General features: G+C 40.6%; 1 long non-coding RNA gene across 1 annotated transcript in view; it reads left to right on the forward strand.

The window, feature by feature from the left end:
- Positions 1 to 18,087, forward strand: part of LOC111934254 (uncharacterized) — an 85,289-nt gene that overhangs the window by 952 nt on the left and 66,250 nt on the right. The gene's annotated exons all lie outside the window — the stretch shown is intronic.

The following is an 18,087-nucleotide window of genomic DNA, read 5'->3' on the forward strand; positions in this document are numbered from 1 at the left end:
TTCTCTCCCTTTTTTGGTGAGCTTGTTCTTGGTCCTTTCCCAGCAGATTTACTTCTCAGGTGGGAACAAAGCTACCCATGTCATTGAAGGCCTTAACATTTTAGCAATAGACAAGTAACAGTCAGTTATATTCCACTGTTCTGTTTCCAGGGTAGCAAAGCTAGTTCTTTTTCTTCCTACAGTTTGGGAAGTTATATACAGACACAGTTCTGGATACCATGGAGATACTAAGTCTTTTTTCAGCTTTCAAGTCCATATATGCTCATGGATGGAATTTACCAATCTTGCAAGCATTATCAGACCATTTTCTGACTCTAAAATAATTAATTTATATACCCAGAATATATGTTTAAAGCTAGTTGCACAATTAATGAGGTTTTGCACTGAATTTATGGCTTTTAGGGTTTGACTGTGTCTTGTAATTTCTGCTTTTTAATGTGCTATTTATATGTGCTTTATATTACAATTCTGTGACATATAGTATTTTTAAAAGCCTATATAGATGATACTATCAAAAAAGCTGTTAAAAGTTGATAGAAATAAAGCCTTTTAAGAGGAATTTGATAGGGAAAGGATCAATGATACTTAAAAACTCTCAGAAGTTATACAGTTATACAGTTAGCTGTTATACAATTTCAACGTTGAAATTAACAGTTTTACCTGATTGTCTGTATTAATTTCCTCTGCCTTCACAGGTAGATGAAGATAGATAGATTAGATAAATAGATGTATCTCACATAAATTTTTATAGATTCATAGGAACTGGTGTTCAGCAGAGACTCTTGGGGTTCTTTTTTGCATTTAACATTGATAACTGAAAAGGAAAGGCCAGGACTTCATGCTTGGAGAGGAACCAAGAGCCTGTGGTGGGGTTGCAGGTTTCTGCATTCGGGGAACATGATGGACCTGTGGGGAGAGAGGAGGAATGGGGAGACTGCAGTGCCTTGAATTGGCACAGGGTTTGTGTGGGCTGGACTCACACTGCCTGAAAGATAAATGGCAAGTGTTCCTCTAACAGTGGCTTCTGAAAAACACATAAATACAGCAGTGCCTGGCTGTAAAAAAATTTTTCTTTTCACTTCTGCCTTGCTGCTGTCATGCATAGAGAGCTGGCTGCTGGTGGGTGCCAGGGTGGGGTCTTTGCAGGCTCTTGGTTCTTTGAAGAATGCATGCAAAAACATTTATGTATCCTCAGTCTGTAACTTCAAATCTACAGACTCCATCTGGGATAAGGTGTGGGCCTGTGCTGGCATCTCATGTGAAGTGTGGCATACCAGCCAAGTGACATTTAGGGGGAAAATGGGATGAATAGTAAGATGCCATCAGAAATTTCCCCACCTCCTTACATGGGAATGTAGGCAGGGAATTGTAGCTGTCTGCTTTTGCAGAGAGGAGGAAGGATGGATAGCTTGCTGAAGTGAGGTGAGGCAAGGGAATTCCCAGGAGAGCAGGCAGCAAGGCTTGCTGGAAAGCAGGTTGTAACAAGCACTGTAAACACTGGCTGCAATTTCAGTATCTGGGTTGATTGAGTTGGATTGAAATGTCTCCAGCTTTGTTGCTTAGATCTCAACCTTCCTTGATGTGGACAGGTAGCTTGACTGCCAAGATGTGCTTTTGTTTTTAATACAGTTTAAACCTCTCTGAAATTCCTCAGAGAATGTTTATTCAGCATTTCACCGCTTGTGACTGTTATCATAGCAATATTTTCAGAAAGATGTACCAGAAATGACTACAACGATATCCTGCACTTCCATGGCCTCTGAGGGAGGGAGAGGATCAAAGGCTGGGATGGGTGCAGGGTGAGAGTGGCCTGAAGGTCTCAAGTGCAGAATGTGTGCTAAGAAGACGCACATTTGTGACCTCCCCTAGGCTCAGTCTCTGGTTCTCAGTGCATCCTGGCACACACTGGGCAGGTTGGCTGGGTGCCTAGTTAAGGTAAGTGGCTGCAGAAGCTGTTTTGCAGACTCAGAAAAGCAGAGACAAATGTGCAAGCAAATACAGTAATGATGTAGTTTGACCTTCACTTTAATTATGCTCCATTCAACTCTCAGATTTTTTAAACACCGGGAGTTAAATTCTGTGGACATAGGGCACTTTGCATTGGTGCAGTTGAGTCTGGACTGTCACAAATCACTCATCTAGCAAAGCCTGTAGACAATTCCACAGAAGAGGTAATTTTCATTTGCAGGCATGCATTATAAAAGTAAAAGTGTACTCTTGCTTTTGGGACAAACAGTGTAGCAAATGTTATAAAAATGAGTTCACTCCATTTGAATGAATTAGGTAGTAAAGAATAATCTCATGCTTTTTCTCCAGCTCCTGAGGAGGTAATCATAAGCTTCTTTGAAGTGTGTAATAGCCTGGAAAGGTCCATGAACACTGAAGGATGCATAGTAAAAATGACTGATTACCTGAAAAACATTTTCCCAGTCAATCTTTTCAACATTTACAAGTACAGTTAGAAAATGAGAGCACCCATATCAGAGTATTGTAAACCAGTGAACAGAGGGGGGAAATGGTAGTGTCAGTGTAAATACAGAGGGCAGCAGTAGTGAAATCCAGTCTTTTATGTGTTCTGGAGCAGGAGAGATCTCTTACCACTTTGATCCCACCCTCCTGATTTTGTGGTTCCCTGGAATGCCAGTCATGACTTGCAATCCATTAATTGCTCTTCACTGAGAATAAATGATCTCATAGGAGTCACTCTGTGCATTTCTTCACTTTTTGATGGGCTTGAGCACTGTGAACTTCTTGGTAATGATCAAATGTTGGTAGCAAGGTCCATTTTAATGCCACTGAAGGGATGTAAAAGGAATGAGGAACACTCTTCATGACTGAGGAAGGGGAAAAAAATAGGTTGAGATTAGTTCATTATCTTTTCTTTATATCTTTTTCATCTGACTTAACCTACATGAAATACAATTTTTAATAATAAAGACCTATATACACTGCATTTAAATACAATTTTCATGAACTGATTTAATAATATATCCTTGTTCAAGTCATAAAGGATGTTTGTATGTTCTAATCTATTCTATATTTATTTCTATATTTATATTTGAGAGCAGTCAGTGTGTCATGCTAAGGGTTGGCATGCTGGTGGGAGATGTTTTAGATTTGAGAAGCACTGCAGAAAAACAGTTTGAAGCTAAAAGTCTGATGTTAGACAAACTGAAACAATTCTGCAAAGGACTAATGTAATAGTTAAAAATACAAAAATAGTTTTAAAAATAGTTTAAAAAACAAGAGACAAGAAGCTCTGTTTAGAAACATGTCACTGGCATTGACAGTTTCCCCAGAGGTACATTAGCACTGTTTTTGTTAAGAAATAGGTGTAGATTGACCTCCAAGTCCACTCTAATGCTGGAGAGGAGCTGAATCCATGTAGTTCATCCATTTTATGCTGTTAAGAAAAAATGAGAAATCGTGGCACTGTCCATTCTGTTCTTTGGAGCCTTTTACACCAAGCTACAAATAGTACCTTTTCCCTCCTCACTGCCCCATCATTACATTTTCTGCATGAGTTCTCTGCCAGCTCCAGTCAGATCAGTTTTCAGGATCTGTATCCTGGAGAATGGCCTCTGTGTTCCATGGCTTTTCCTGTGGCAGCAGAGCTGCTTCTATATCCCTTCTGTCTGCACTGCCCTACATCCTCCCCACTGCACCACGGCACTGTTGGAGGAGAGGGTGACACTCTTTCATTTACAAACAGCTGAAGAGGGGACTGGGGTGGGGACTTCTTAAATCACGCTGCTGTAAAGGAAAGGTTTGTGAAATCTCAGAGCATCCTGGGATGAGATTTCCCTTTCTGCAGCAGTGTCAGCTTCAGCAGCCTTCTGAAGGCTGGCTTCTCCATTCTCCCCAACCTTCTTCGCATGACAGTAGCAAAGGTACCACTAGAAGTATTTGTGTAACCATGGAGACCAAGTGGAGGCAGCAGATTAGGAGAAAAAATAACTCAGGCAAAAGAAGGTTGTATTTTTAACCTGGGTTTTTATCCAGTCTGTTCACTGGATGGTCCTCAGGAGAATGCACACCAGCCATGCATAGGCAGAAATTAACAGTGGGCAGGTGTGGACTTTATTTGCTTTCAGCATAAATGCTTTTGAGACTTCACCCTCCAAGAACCTTATAGTGTTTCACCTTACCTGATCATCACTTGCTGTTTGTTTGCTGAATTTGTTCAAAATTCAGCTGTTAAGGTAATTTTCTATAAGCTTTTGTGCTTTTTGGACAGTGCTATCCTGTTCTTGCACATGCTCTGATTCGTGTATTGCCTTTTCCCTTTGCAGCACCCACTTCAAGCCAATTCACAATTCTCTCACTGTAGCTATTTATGTTTGTGTTTTACCTACTAAGAAAGTGTTTCGCAAAGAAAACTGGTGAAAAAGAAAATTTCAAAGCTGATGTAAATATAGTAAGTCAGTGATAGGCAGAAAGTCAAATTAAAAAAAAATAAACTTCCTTGTAAGGAGTGCATGATGAGCTTATCGTCCAACAGGCATGTCCTTGTGTCCCTGTTACATGATGGGTAGGGCTTCATTTTGGTGATGTGGTGGCACACCCTGGGGACATAGCTTGGGGGGCACAGGGACATGGGGTGTCTCTCTAAGGTGTTGTGGGGCCTCCCTGCCCTATGCTAAGAACTGCTGTCTGAGTTCATTATATAATGTGCAGCTGAAAGTATAATTTAAAAATTTCATTCTTGTAACTAGCATTTTTATATATGGAAATTTGATCAATATTTTAAAAATAAATCCCAATTTCCAGCTGGGAGTTTTTAAAAAACCCAAGCTATGGTTGAATGAAGCAGCAGGGCTGCCTTTGCTTCTGCTAAACAGCACTACCAGAGTGTTCACTCAGTGCCATCTGTGGCTGCTGTGAGCTGCTCCAGGCTGAGTGTCTGTGTTTGTACACACCTAACCACAACCTCTGCCGTGTACCCATGGTTAAACCTGTTCTGCTGAAAGGAGTGTGTGTTACAGCACACACTCCATGGATGGAGAACTTTTCCTGGATCCACTTCATGGTGCTAGGAATCAGTACAACCTAATTTTCTGCTTTCCTCACAGTTTCCTGAGGCTGCTGATGTACCCCACAGGTGTATTACGAGTCTTTAGTTGATACCATGGAGGTCTGGAGCCTATGGAAAGCAGAGCTCTTGGAACTGGTGAGCTCCCTCCCATGGATAATCTGTGATACCTTTGTGGGTACTGTTGACTGGCTTGGAGCAGATGCTCAGCATGATCCTGCCAGGTGTTAAGTGCTGTGATATAGTTCCAGAGAAACACATCCATACCTTCAGCTGTGGTTCCAGTAGAATGAAAGGCCTAGAAAAACCAGGTGGTACTTTCCAAATGGGTAAAGATAATTAAAGGGAAAGTAACTCATTCTCTTGTATTTGTAAAAGCAATGTTTACTTCTGGACTCTCTGTTTTTAATTTTTTTCCTTTTAAATTTTGGTATTTCCTGGATGGCAGCTTACTCAGCTGTTACAAAGAAAATCAAACATCTTTCCTACTGGTTGTAGTTTGCAGTGTCACAGTCTGAAACCAGCTCCCTGTATAATTTTAGCAATCCAACTGTGGCTCAGTATGCAGAAGGAGCAGCAAACCAAACTGATATTAAGTAGGTGAATTCAGCTAGGAAAGACAGAAAATGTTAAGCTTTGTGTCATACCCTCATCATTGTTTTACCACCTCTGTGTGTGGCAGGTTTTCAGGGGAATAATTTATGTCATAAAATACACAATATTATGTGTATTTTAGTGCTCAGTTAATGATGACCTAATATTTCAAACAAAATACAACTTCTGTAATGATACCTCGTTTCTGCCAGGATGTTATTAAGATCCCTGTTACAGTGATCTAATGATATTGACCTTCATTTCATAACGAATTGCACTCCCCTTGAAACTATTTTTAATAGCCTTCATGTGGGGAAATAAATGATTCGAGTAATTATAAATTTTATGGAAATGACAAGTTACTTTAAAGTGCTACTATATTTTTACAATGTTACACACCGATTGAGTGCAACATGTGAAAGTCTCAGTGGCTTTGTTCCCTCTGCCGCTCGGTAAAGAACAAAATTAATGAGCTCGTGCTGGGTGGAAGATAAAGCCTGTGTAATTGGGAATCCCGCGCTGATTTGAGCATTTCGCAGACTCACCCGGAGGCTCCTACCCCCGGAGTGCCATTTGCTGCCATCTCCTGGGCGGTTTCCAAAATTTCAAGGCGACGATCAAATGCATCCTCTTAATAAATTTGCTGTTGTCCTGATCTTCAGAGTCGTAGTGCGCGTGACTTCTAATACATAATTTAATGACATGAATTCTCTTTTAAGAGACGATGAAAAAGAGGCATCCATATTTTCAGTATTTCTGTTAATTGTCTTAAAACTATTAGTGGAAGCAGGATGGGTATAGGATTTCAGAGGGAAGATGAGTAGGATACACTTGGCATTGCATTTCTAGAAGATAAGAATGCTTTACTATGCTGTGGCTGTTTTTATCTGAAAAGCCTTTTACCTACTATTTAATCTTCACCACATCCTCAGATTTCTTTTCTTACATGGTACCACTTCTGTGATGTCATATCCACTGTGATGCAGAAGATTCTGTATATTTATTTACCATTGCAGGTGAAATAAGTGATGTAAAAATTATATGACTAAATATTTTCTTATTGCAGTTTATATTTTACTCCCATATTTTATGGAAATGTTATGGAAATCTTATGCCTGAATATTCTGTCTCAAAAATCTCAGCACCGAAGCTGTTCTGAATAAACAGCTTAACAAAAAAACTATTTGAGATGAAAAGACTAAGATGCAAATTAAACTTTAAAGGAAAGGCTTCACAAAAATAACATCGTTATTTCCTCAAAGGCCACAGAAGCTCCCACATTAAGATAAAGAACTTTCAAGTCTGTATGTAGAGCACCATCTGGTGACTTGTGCACAGCAGGATCCCAAGGCAGGGATTTACATACCTAGCCACATCGCAGACAGGGGGGCAGTTGATATCCCCCAGCAGAGCTGCTCCTTCTGTCCTCCCTGCCAGATACAACTTCTTCACAAATGTGCTTTCATCCCTGTGCCCAGGCTTTGGCTGTCGTCCCCGTTATTTGTGCAGAGGAGCAGGAGGGTTTGTGTGCTGGTGCTGTGCCCTCCTGCTCACACCTTTCCAGAGGCAGGCTTTCCTTCTGCCCAGGAAGGGCTCCCGGGGCAAGGCTCAGTGTTTACAGTCCCAGGCTCGGGAGCAGGCAGCAAGCACAGAGATGACTGCCTGGCACCCAGCCTCTCTTGGCTGGCCCTCTTCCTGCCTGGCTGAGACATCCACTCAGTCTGTGCCTTTCACTGCTGCTGCCACTGTTCCAGTTTGTCCTCTCTGTCACAGCTGTCCTGGGAATGCCACAGTCACTGCTACAGAACAAACCCACGAGAAATGTGTCTGCCTGGCCATTTGGCTGTGTGCTGTGGGTGGAGCACACAGCCAAATGTGGAGGGGGGTGGTTGTTGTTGTTTATTCCCACAAAACCAATGAACGGGGTGATCCAGTTGTAAGCGTCATTCTTGGGTGCCTTAACTATTTGTGGATACATGGATTTTGAGCAGTCTTGTTATGGAAACAGTTAGACTTCAAGAGGTTTTAGTTTTCCTGTAAGCATAGAGCAAGTAAAAAGATTTGAAGCTTAATTCTCCACTGCATTATACTATACTGTACTATAGATTTCAGTACAGTTCTATTTCATCTTAAACTCAAGGTAATTGACTTGAATATCATGTTTTCAACCCATAATCCTCTATATCCTACATATCTCAGGCAATCACCTTAACACCTGTGGATTTCCAAATCACCTTACCACTATAAAAATACATCTTTTTTCACTAGAATAGCCCATGGCTTTAGCAAAAAGTCATGTGTCTGAGTTTAGATACAGCATATGAAGGGCTTCCTCCAGCAGTAATCACACAAATACTTCAGGAATGAAATGCACTACTAAAGCTCTTTTTTTTTTCATGTGGCAACTTTCTTAATTCCTTAGAGTACAGTTTCTTATAATTTAGCACAGTGGACTGGCTACAAAATCAGTCAGTGTTGTATGTGAGAAAGAAAGAAGTGCCATCACTTCTCTCCCAGTTTAGCTGATGCCCTGTTCTGCTGAAGCAGACAAATGTCTGTGTTTGAGCAGGAAGCGAAGGTTGAGGGTCAGAGATCACACATTTGACAGTGATACTGCATTGTTTCAAATCTCCTTCCCACAGCGTCCAAAGACCTTTTGCCTTCTGATGAACTTGCATGACTATGAATCCTGCAAGGAGGCTGTGAGGATATTTTGGAAGGGTACAGGACTTGCTGAATGTTAAAATATAGTTTTATACTGAGATTTAATTTGATAAGGGTGAACATTATTGTAAATACAGAAGCTAGTAGCTCTGTAAACCATTGAGGATATACGTATTTCATAATTTGGAAGCTCATATTTTAATCTTATTTTTTTGTTGGTTTTATCCCATGGGAACTTCTCTGTAGTGAAAGACATGGCATACATTAGTTTAGGCCTTTAAATTATATTTATGTATAGGCAATAGGAAGAACATGCTGCACTACTGTTATTGATTCAGTTTGGTTAAAAAAAAACCCACCAATAAAACAGAGTGAAAAGAGAAGCAAAAGACTGAATTGGGAAATTTCCAACTGTAATAACAGTCCCTCTGAAACACACTAATAAGGCCAGTCCTGACCGTGCTGGATTTGTGTGGATTTCTAAGGCAAATGGCTGCAGAGTGTCCAGCCACTGAACCTCAACACCTCCAACTATTGGTCCCACCATAGCTTTGCCAGGGATCTGCTGCCTTTTTGTGAGGAGCTTCTAACGTCTGAATTTTTATAGCTGTCACCAAACAGTTCAGATGTTGTGAGGCTCATGGTCATGCTGTTTCACCATTTGATAAACAGCACCCACGTTACTGCTGCTTCTTTCTTATCTTTCCTCTGCATGCCATAAACAGGGCTCAGCTGTCCTGAACCAGCCTAGCTCTGTGGCCTGCAGTGAAGTTTTCTCACTTTATACTCAGACCTCCACAGACCAAGAGATGCACCTTTGCAAAATGCATGTCTCCATTCCAAATGGAGCCCCCTTATGCAGGGGGATACCCTGGAATCTGGGGAGTTGCATGCTGAATTTGGGCATTTGTTCTGACTGTAATTGCAATTGGGTTTTAAAATCAGCAGGGAAAAGTCATTCTGCCTTGGATGTAAAACACAGCTGCATTTCCCACAAGGAAAGCCTTTCCAGAGATGTGAAGCATCCCAGAGCCCAGCCACACATGGCTCAAGGAAACACTCTGGTTTGTGTTTGAGGGGGTTATGTGCAGTTATGGCCTTTATTCTGTAAATGACCTATTTGAGCAGAGAGAAGAAGTGTTCTGTATAAGGCCAGCTGTCTTGAACTTTGGATGTTTTGGAAAGAGGAGGAATTGCAGTGAAGGATAGAACTAGGTCACAACTTCATACTGCCAAGATTTTTCTCTTGATTGGCTTACTGCTTCTGTAGAGCAGTCTCTCACACTGGGAGGAATAATCTGTCCTCTACACTCACTGGATCAAAGTATAAAGGGAATTAATTGAAATAATAAAAAAAATAATTTTCTATGTGGAAGTATGGCAATAAAGACAAACAAATCTTCTCAGCTCTGTAATTAGCATATTTATGATTGGGAGATAATCAATAAAGTCAGTTATAGCATTTCTCACAAGTAGTTTAGTGTCTCACTGAAGTGACTGAAACGCAGGGCAACACAAGTACTGCTGTGATGAAGTCAGACTCAGGGCAGGAATAGCAAAGGGATTGTTGATGATTAGTAGGATAAGAAGCAGGATTAGAAAAACCACTTTTAAAACTGAGGAGCTCAGTTCAGTTCAGACAATGTCCTGAGCCCACTGATTGCTCCCTGTAGAGAGCAATCTTCCTTCCCTGTGCTACTTAGAACTAATAAATGTATCCAGATTAGAAGCCAGGGAAATGCTTTCACATCATGTCCCTCATTAAGATACTTTGGGGAGGGTGAAAAAGATAAAATTATTCAAAAGCAATCTTAATAAGTGGAAGAATATATTAAATTTGCCTGCATCCAAAAGGTGGCCTGGAGCTTTGCTTTCCGTGTGCACCCATGTCTGCAGCTCCCTCCTGTAGCAATCACGTACACGTGTGGGGGAGGCAGTGCATGAACAGAGTGCTGGGAAATCTGGCCTATGTTGTGTGAAACAAGAAATTAGCAGAGATTTTGTGGCTCATGTTCTGATTAAATCTTTTGCTATTACTTTATATCCTCTTTCAAAATTGCTATGGATTTTTGAGCATTTACTCAGCTCTATCCATGGTAAGGCACACTTCTCAGATGCGGTTAAAACAAGCTGTTCGTACTTTGTCATGAAATAACATAAATTCACAGCCATACCACTGTCTTCTTTTGGCAGTTTGGAGATGTAGGAAATATTGCAATCAGATGTTTCTAATTTAATTCAATCCCTCATTAATTTGATCTCTCCTTTAATTCAATCTTGGCCTGAGGACCTAAATAATTTGTATTAAAAATAACATAATGACCACTCTTTCTTTTAATCAATGGTGACTGCTTTAGGCAGGTATTAGCAGATAATCTGATTACTAAATACACAGTGAGTTGGCTTTAGTTAATAACTAACAGGGAAAATTTGGAAAACAATTAAAGGAGAAAAAATAAAAATTGGAAGAGGGATAAGAGAGAGAGCCTTACAAAGGCATGCAACATTAAAGAAAGTATTATGGAATAGTTATTTTTGCTGATGATTGTTATTGGTACAACCATCTAAGATACACAGCCAGTGGTGTCAGCCATGGGCGACAGGCTCAGCCCAGCAGGGAGGGTCCAGAGTCAGGACTATGGTAAATCTGACATCTTTTCCCCTTAGACTTATTTAAACTTACTAATGGGATTTGGAGGTTAGATGCATAGAGGTATTAGGCAGACACAGCTCCACTGCACTCTGGCTATACCATTTGCAACTGTGTCTTTCCCAGTATAGGTAGACACCATTTGCCCGCCCAATAGCCTTTTTATGGGAAAGATGTTGGGAAAGCCCTTGTTGTCTGGCAAGAAAATTTGTGATGCACAGCTAAATCCAGGTCGTACCCAGAGCAGCGTGGAGCAGCTCAGCAGTTGCTTCATACCAGCAAGTGGGGAAGTCACTTGTCAGGCTTCCTGGTCAGTAATTGTCACAGGGTCCCCCAGTGTTCTCTGGAGACTGAGAGCTGCCAGCTCCAGGACTGCCAGGTCTGACAGTGCTTGACAGATGCTGACAGGGACTTACTTTGAGGGGACAGTGCTGCATCTCTCACTTTCTTACAAACACCATCTTGAGTCTGCATCTGAAGTAGATAGTTTGTTGTCCACTATGTTTTCTTGTCAAATTTGCAATACTGCTGTAATGACAGCCCTTCTAGTAAGCCAGTAGTTCTATAGGAGGCTTGGACTGTAATGTTCCACCTGCCTTCCCCTTCTTCCTGCTCCTGATGCCTTCAGCCTGGGGCCCATGGTGTGCTGCACAGCAGATGGCATTTTTCCAGTGCAGCAGTATTGGAAGGGCACCCAGCACAGCACGAGTGATCCCAAGCTGTTACAGAGACACCTTTTGACTGCAACAGAACTAAGAGCCTTGACAGTTTGCTGTTTTCATATTACCCAATAGCAAAAGGGAGATATACATGGTGAACTGACATTTTCCCATGTGCTGTAACTCTCTGCCCAAGTTCCCAGGTTCACTGGGCTCTGTTCAGTGTATGTTACACTGGTGTGGTGATGAAAGGTGTCATGCCATCTCAGAAGGGACCTCTAGGGGTGATATGAACTGGATGTGCTCATCACACAAGAGCCTTTGAAGCTTCCAGTAGAGACTGCCTGAAGTCATCAGCATAATAACACAGCTGATTTGGGAATTTAGAAATGCAGGGACTCTTACTCCCATTTCTGATGGGGTGCCAAAGCAGTTGACTCCTGTTCATGTTAACGAGGCACATTCCCAATGTCCTCTTTGTAAGAAAGGCTGCTCAGCAATACCTGGGAATTAGGCTGGTCCAACTAGGAAAGATGCTCCAAAGCAGAGTTGTCTCCTGCAAATCAGAGGTATTGACACCTCCCTGGGAGACAGAAGAGGATTTTGAAGTGACAGAGGTCACTAGTTTCAGTCTAGATGTATATTGGAGCTGAAATGGGTGTCAGAGCAGCTTCTCCTGGTACTCCAGTGCTATAGCTTTGAATCCCTTTCTTTTGGGACTGAAATCTTGTTACTTTTGTGTTTGGTCAACTGTTATTGAAATTGACAAAATAAATTGATAATTCTGTAAAAATCATTCTGCATTAGATTTAATTTATGGAGGCTGTCAAGTCATGATGGATAATTGTAAATCAGTGGTGAATAGAATGCAAACAGAAATACTGTAGGAGATGGTTTAGTTGAATAGGCCCTGGATTCCTGCATACTATTGCCCCCAAATGGCTTGCTCTGTCTTCTTTATACACTCCTTTGCCACGCTGTCCATCAGTTCCTGGATCTGTAGCATAGCAATTAATCTTTTCTTGTAAAGTGCTTTAGGATCAGCATAAAACTTGCACTGTATTTTTATTGTACTTCTGGTGAGTGAAGAGAAAGAAAACCCTTTTAATTGTGACAGAACAAAACCAATGTAACAAGTTCAAATTCTTTAGGGAAGACAGGCAACTGTGCCTAAGAAGTAGTTTTAGCTCAGTGTTTCCAATTGCTGATTTGCAGGAAAAAGTAATTAATCACAAAGTGAAATCTGTTCAAGATTAGCATAAATTGCAGAAAGTTGTAAAAGACTCCAGATGGATTTGAATAATTTGGAAAAAATACAGACAAAACCACCAAAGGGAACATTGAGCTGGATGAACACAGACTAATTCCTAGTAAAAAAAATAAACTAAATATTCTTATGTGAACATCCAGAATTTTCAAATCAAGACTCTAGGCATGGACATGTCTGCCCAGGACAAGCAAATAGGGTGCTGATGGGCTCTAAATGAAATACATTCCACCATTTCTACAGAATGCTGACACCCTTACTTGTAGTCCCTCAGTCTGAGCCAAAAAGCCTCAAAACCAAAACAAAATAGCAACAAAAATGTCTCACAGCAAGGAAGAGGTCAGGACTGTGTGCTCCTTCCTATGGAAGGAGATGTTGAGTAGAAAGTACAGGGAGGAATGCTTCATGGCACAAGGAAATTATTTGAACAGCTGATTACTGCAAAAGGGCCAGGGATAGTGAAGCTCTGGGTCTGGATGGTATTTAAACATTTGTACCTAATGGCTTTAAAACATTTGTCATGTAGTATCCAACAACCTCTTCTGACTTCCTGTTGCGCCTTCTTCTTTGAAGCTGAAGCTGAAGCACACCCTGGTGTCCTGTGATTGCAGCTTTAGCTATAACTCCTGTACAAGCACAAATACATAAGATGAAGGATTAATATGGGAGAACATGAAACTTTTTTCCCCAGTAATGTAAATGGAAAAAAATTTCAATGGATACTTTCTTCCCTGGCCAAGAGATGCTATGTGACAGGGTCACAGGTTATGGGAAGTTTCTTTTCTTTTGATGGTTGCAGTGGTGGTTGTACATGGGCAGACTATTGGCCCAATTCCAACAGTAACTTGATTCAAATTTAGTGCCCATTTAGGAACCAGAAAAATTTCATTACCTTGATTTAATTCTTCATTTTCTTTAGAAGAACATTTATGTCCTTCTGCACTTTGGAGAGGTGCAAAGTTAATAGCTTGCTTCTTGTAGATACACTGCAGGGATTTCATGTTTTTTAAGGTTAAACTGGTATTCACTGCAGTTTATCTGGACCATTAAGGCTCCAGTGAAATCAGGCAAAACCTGGCATGTGACATGAGATCTGTAACCGCCCCACAGCCCCACTGCACACAAGTTCTGTCCCTGAGGCTGTCCTGTCTCTCACTGTGCAGGGGACTATGTGCTTCTCCCAGCACCTGTAAAACACCAGGCAACAGCTGGAGAAAGGAGCTTTCTATGGATCTGTTGAACTAGGGCTGGTAGCGAGAAGAGCAGACATAGGTAAATACCTGAGCAATAAACATCCCTATTCCTGATCCTTCTCTTTTTGGAGGATAAGAAATAGCATTTTGTGATTTTACCTTAAATTATTGTCTGTTACTTCCAGTGCTACCTTCTATGCATGTCCCGAGTCTGCCAGCTGCAATGTAACAAGAACAACACCCAAATGACAGCAAAATAAAGGGTGAGAACAGGAGATGTAATAGAAAATGCACCTTCAATAGCTGTTACTTTGAGATCTCTGATTTTACATAAGCAAATCTGCTTCAGAGCCTCCAAGCTCCTCTCCCAGTGACTCCCCTGGTGTCTGTTTGCAGACAATGACTTATTGCTAATTTGGAAGCACTGAAATGATGGCAAGAAGCCTGCCCCTGTCTTCCATGGCAGTGGGCTAAGCACCAGGCTCTAGTGCTGCCTCCTGAGACAGCAGCAGCAGCACCACGTGCAGTAGATTTGAAGACCCAACGCTGTGTTTTAATGTGTATCTTTTCTCCACAGAGCTACAAGTCTTAGCTCAGAATTAAAACTGTAGCCTCTCTCTGCAGAGTAGGTTGTGACATGTATTTCATGTATTCCTATTTGAGCAGCTTGCCTTGGGAGCTGCTTCCATCTGAGCCTGGTTAGAAGCACCTCTGGGTAAGGAGGATGGTGTGATTCCTGTGGGGCACCACAGAAGCTCATTAACTGGGGCAAAAACAGCAGCCTGCAGAGCTCAAGTGATGCAGGGAGGCTTTCTACAAAAGAAAGGCTTATCATGTAGAACATAGCTCTACTATTGGGTGAGTTTCTGAGTTAGTGAAAAATCTGATACAGACATTTTTGCATCAACTGAAACCAAGCATCTGTTCCACTTGTGTTCATGTCTGGCACAAGCTGAAATGAGAACGCCAGACTGTGACTGCTTAAGGACACCCACAAGAGAGTTTGCACTAACAGAACTAAATTAATTTCAAACAGATTTTAGTTAAACTAGTATAATTATCATGTCTTGACAAGGGTTCAGTTTATTTTTGCATATCTTTTCCCTGCAGAGTGATGATTGCCACTGACAAATGGCATAATCGAACTCTGTTTAGCTTAAGTCCATGGCACTTCGTTGAAGTGAACAGGGATTACTCTGGCAAAGCTGAAGTATCTGTCAGGCTGTTAAAAGTGTTGTGTACTTAGTGACACCTTTGGAGTCAGTTAGCTTTGTACTTTTCAAAAGGATGAGGACAATAGCTTAAGCTGTTTTTGAAAAGCTCTCATACAGTGTCTAAGGAATAAATGTGAAGGGCAGGTAGTCGTCGCACTTCAACTAATTCTGATCATTGAAACTGATGACATACCTGTGTAAAGCCACTGTGACTGTGGGGACAATACAGCCTGCAGGCTTGTGTTTTTTTGGTTTTTTTTACTTTTTCTTTCAAGAGTATTTATGAACAGTGTGATTGTCATGCAGAAGCACGGTGTTCATCTGACATATATGGTGTCATTTTCTATGCTAATAAATTAGCATCTGCAGCTACCATTGCTGCCTGTCAAATCTGGGTACAAAATTGAGCTGTTTGATCTCAGTGCCACTGAAGTGTGTCTGCACGACTGCGGAAGGTGCACATTATCCCATCTGTTTCCTACAGACCCTCCATCAGGTTGGATGCTTCAAGGTAACAGATCAGACGCAATGAATTCCACTGCAGACGACTGCCTTGGAGCCATCCTCCTGCTTTGTCACTGCATATAAAAATTTAACTTAAGAGTAATTTTATTCCTTCACAGCAGGTCATTTAAACCCTGTCCACTCTAGGGAAATTTCCAACTTTGGCTCAGCCAAAGGGTTCTCCCCAGTGTGGCCATTGTCATTAATGTGCCAAGTCACTTCTCTCCATGTCTCTTACAAGGCACTGGTTCAATCAACAGCAGCCACTGGTAGCCAGTTTATTTTTTAGGCTGTTGCTGCCACTTGTCCAGATGGAGGTGAAATAGTGGCAGCCATGGTGAGGCTTCTGGGGCAAATGCCAGAGGTGGGAGGTGGGGCAGTGTCTGGAGCACTGGCAGTTCCTGCAGCTGGGATGTGTGGCCGCCGCAGGGGCAGCAGCCTCACCTAAGTGTGCACCTGCCACACCTGCACTGCTGCTGCAAACACAGCTGCTCTTGGAATAAAATCCTGTGCTGCACTGGCCACATGCATTTGCCTCAGAAATACATGTTTTTGCCTAATTACCTAAAGGGGAGAAAAATTCAGCAACTGCAAGTTTGATTTTGAGTGTAATAAAACTAGTTTATTTACACAGTAACATGAATGCCACAGAGTACACAGCAAAGTACCACAGCAAACCGGAGTGTAACTGCCCCTGATCACAAAGGAAGGCTTTGAAGTTTATATACTTATTTATATAAAAATGTGTAAATATCAATATGAAGCACCAGATAAAGCAATGCAACCAGGAATTCCAAATACAAATTACCCACAAGAATGGAACTGAAAAAAGAAATTAAAAAAAATTCCCTTATTCAAGGCATTTAAAGAAATCCCATTTATAAAAGTCCACAGATTTTGGAATCCCTAATTTAAAAATAAATTTCCCCCTTTTATTAAAAACAAGAACATGTTCTTAAATGCTCAGCATAATTAAGTTTTAAAAGAAAAAAACCCAAGGATTTCAACTGCAAAACCTTCTAATACCAACAATCCAAACGACAAGGAAACAGAAGTTTTGAGTTGTTTTTGAAGTGGTGTTATTTATGAAATGACTATATTAAAATTTACACACTCTTAAAATATATATTATATATACAATATATAATATATATATTTTTTCAAGCAAAAAGGGGCAAAGAATACTTTTGGGATACAAAATTCATATACATACATATATATTAAAACATGTCCATGTGCACTCACATATATATATATGTATGTATATATATATTTATGAACAAATATTTCTTCCATACAAAAAAAAAAAGCTCCAACCTGTTCTAAATCCCTGAAATCTTCCCCTTAAATTTATGGGAAAAAAAAAAAATCTTTATAGTTGGAAGTTGAAATCAAATTCTCAAATTCTGTAGAGTGGTAAAATGCTTATGTACAGGTAAGCTGAGTATTTCATTTCTCACTGGTAACTCTGCTTGATCTGAAAGCATTCCGTGGTTTCCAGGTAAATGCTGAGTGGAGCACCAGTGCAAGGAGACTTACAGGAAATTATTTAAATTACATTCTACACCTACTCAAAATCACCATCCTTCTAATACTGCATCCAGGTGAATGAGAAAATCCATACAAATGTCTACCAGAAATTCTCTGCAACACAGCAGGGAAAAATACTTCCTCCTTCTTTTGGAGTTGAAGATGCCCTTAAGAAATCTCTCCCCAGTGTTTTGAAAAGTATTTTTTGTGTGTTCTTCTCTTGAAGTCTTTTTAATCCACATGATAGTTTACAGAATATTTCCACAGGTGTATTTTTATAGAGGTATTTAAAATTCTATTCTGTACTTCTTTGATGTTATCTTACTGCATAACTGAATCACAATCACATCTCTTTGCAATGGCTGAAGGGCTGTGATTGTGCTCTAGGTCTTACAGGAATTTTAGCAGAACCAACCCCACCTCTGCAAAATCAGTGTAAAACTGATGGTCTAGTCATGCAGTTAAGTACTGTTTGTACTGAGAAACAGTCAATTTGGAAAAAGGGGGAAAAGAAAGTGCATTAAAAGGTCTGACTCAGTTTCTATTGTATCCCTCAGAAAACTTAAAATTGATTTAAATAAAAACAGGATCATTTAATTTATATTTACATATGGAATTGTTATTACAAACAAAAAAAATTAATTTAGATGGGAATCTCAGCACAATAATTCAGAAACAGACACATTTTATTTCAGCAGCAAATACATGTTAAAATTAAGGACCTACAGTGTGAAGCTGCTGAATAAATTCTGCAAGTAGTTGAACCCTAACACACATATT

The sequence above is a fragment of the Cyanistes caeruleus genome, chromosome 13, assembly GCF_971803275.1.
Source record: "Cyanistes caeruleus chromosome 13, bCyaCae1.hap1.1, whole genome shotgun sequence".
Lineage (NCBI taxonomy): Eukaryota > Metazoa > Chordata > Aves > Passeriformes > Paridae > Cyanistes > Cyanistes caeruleus.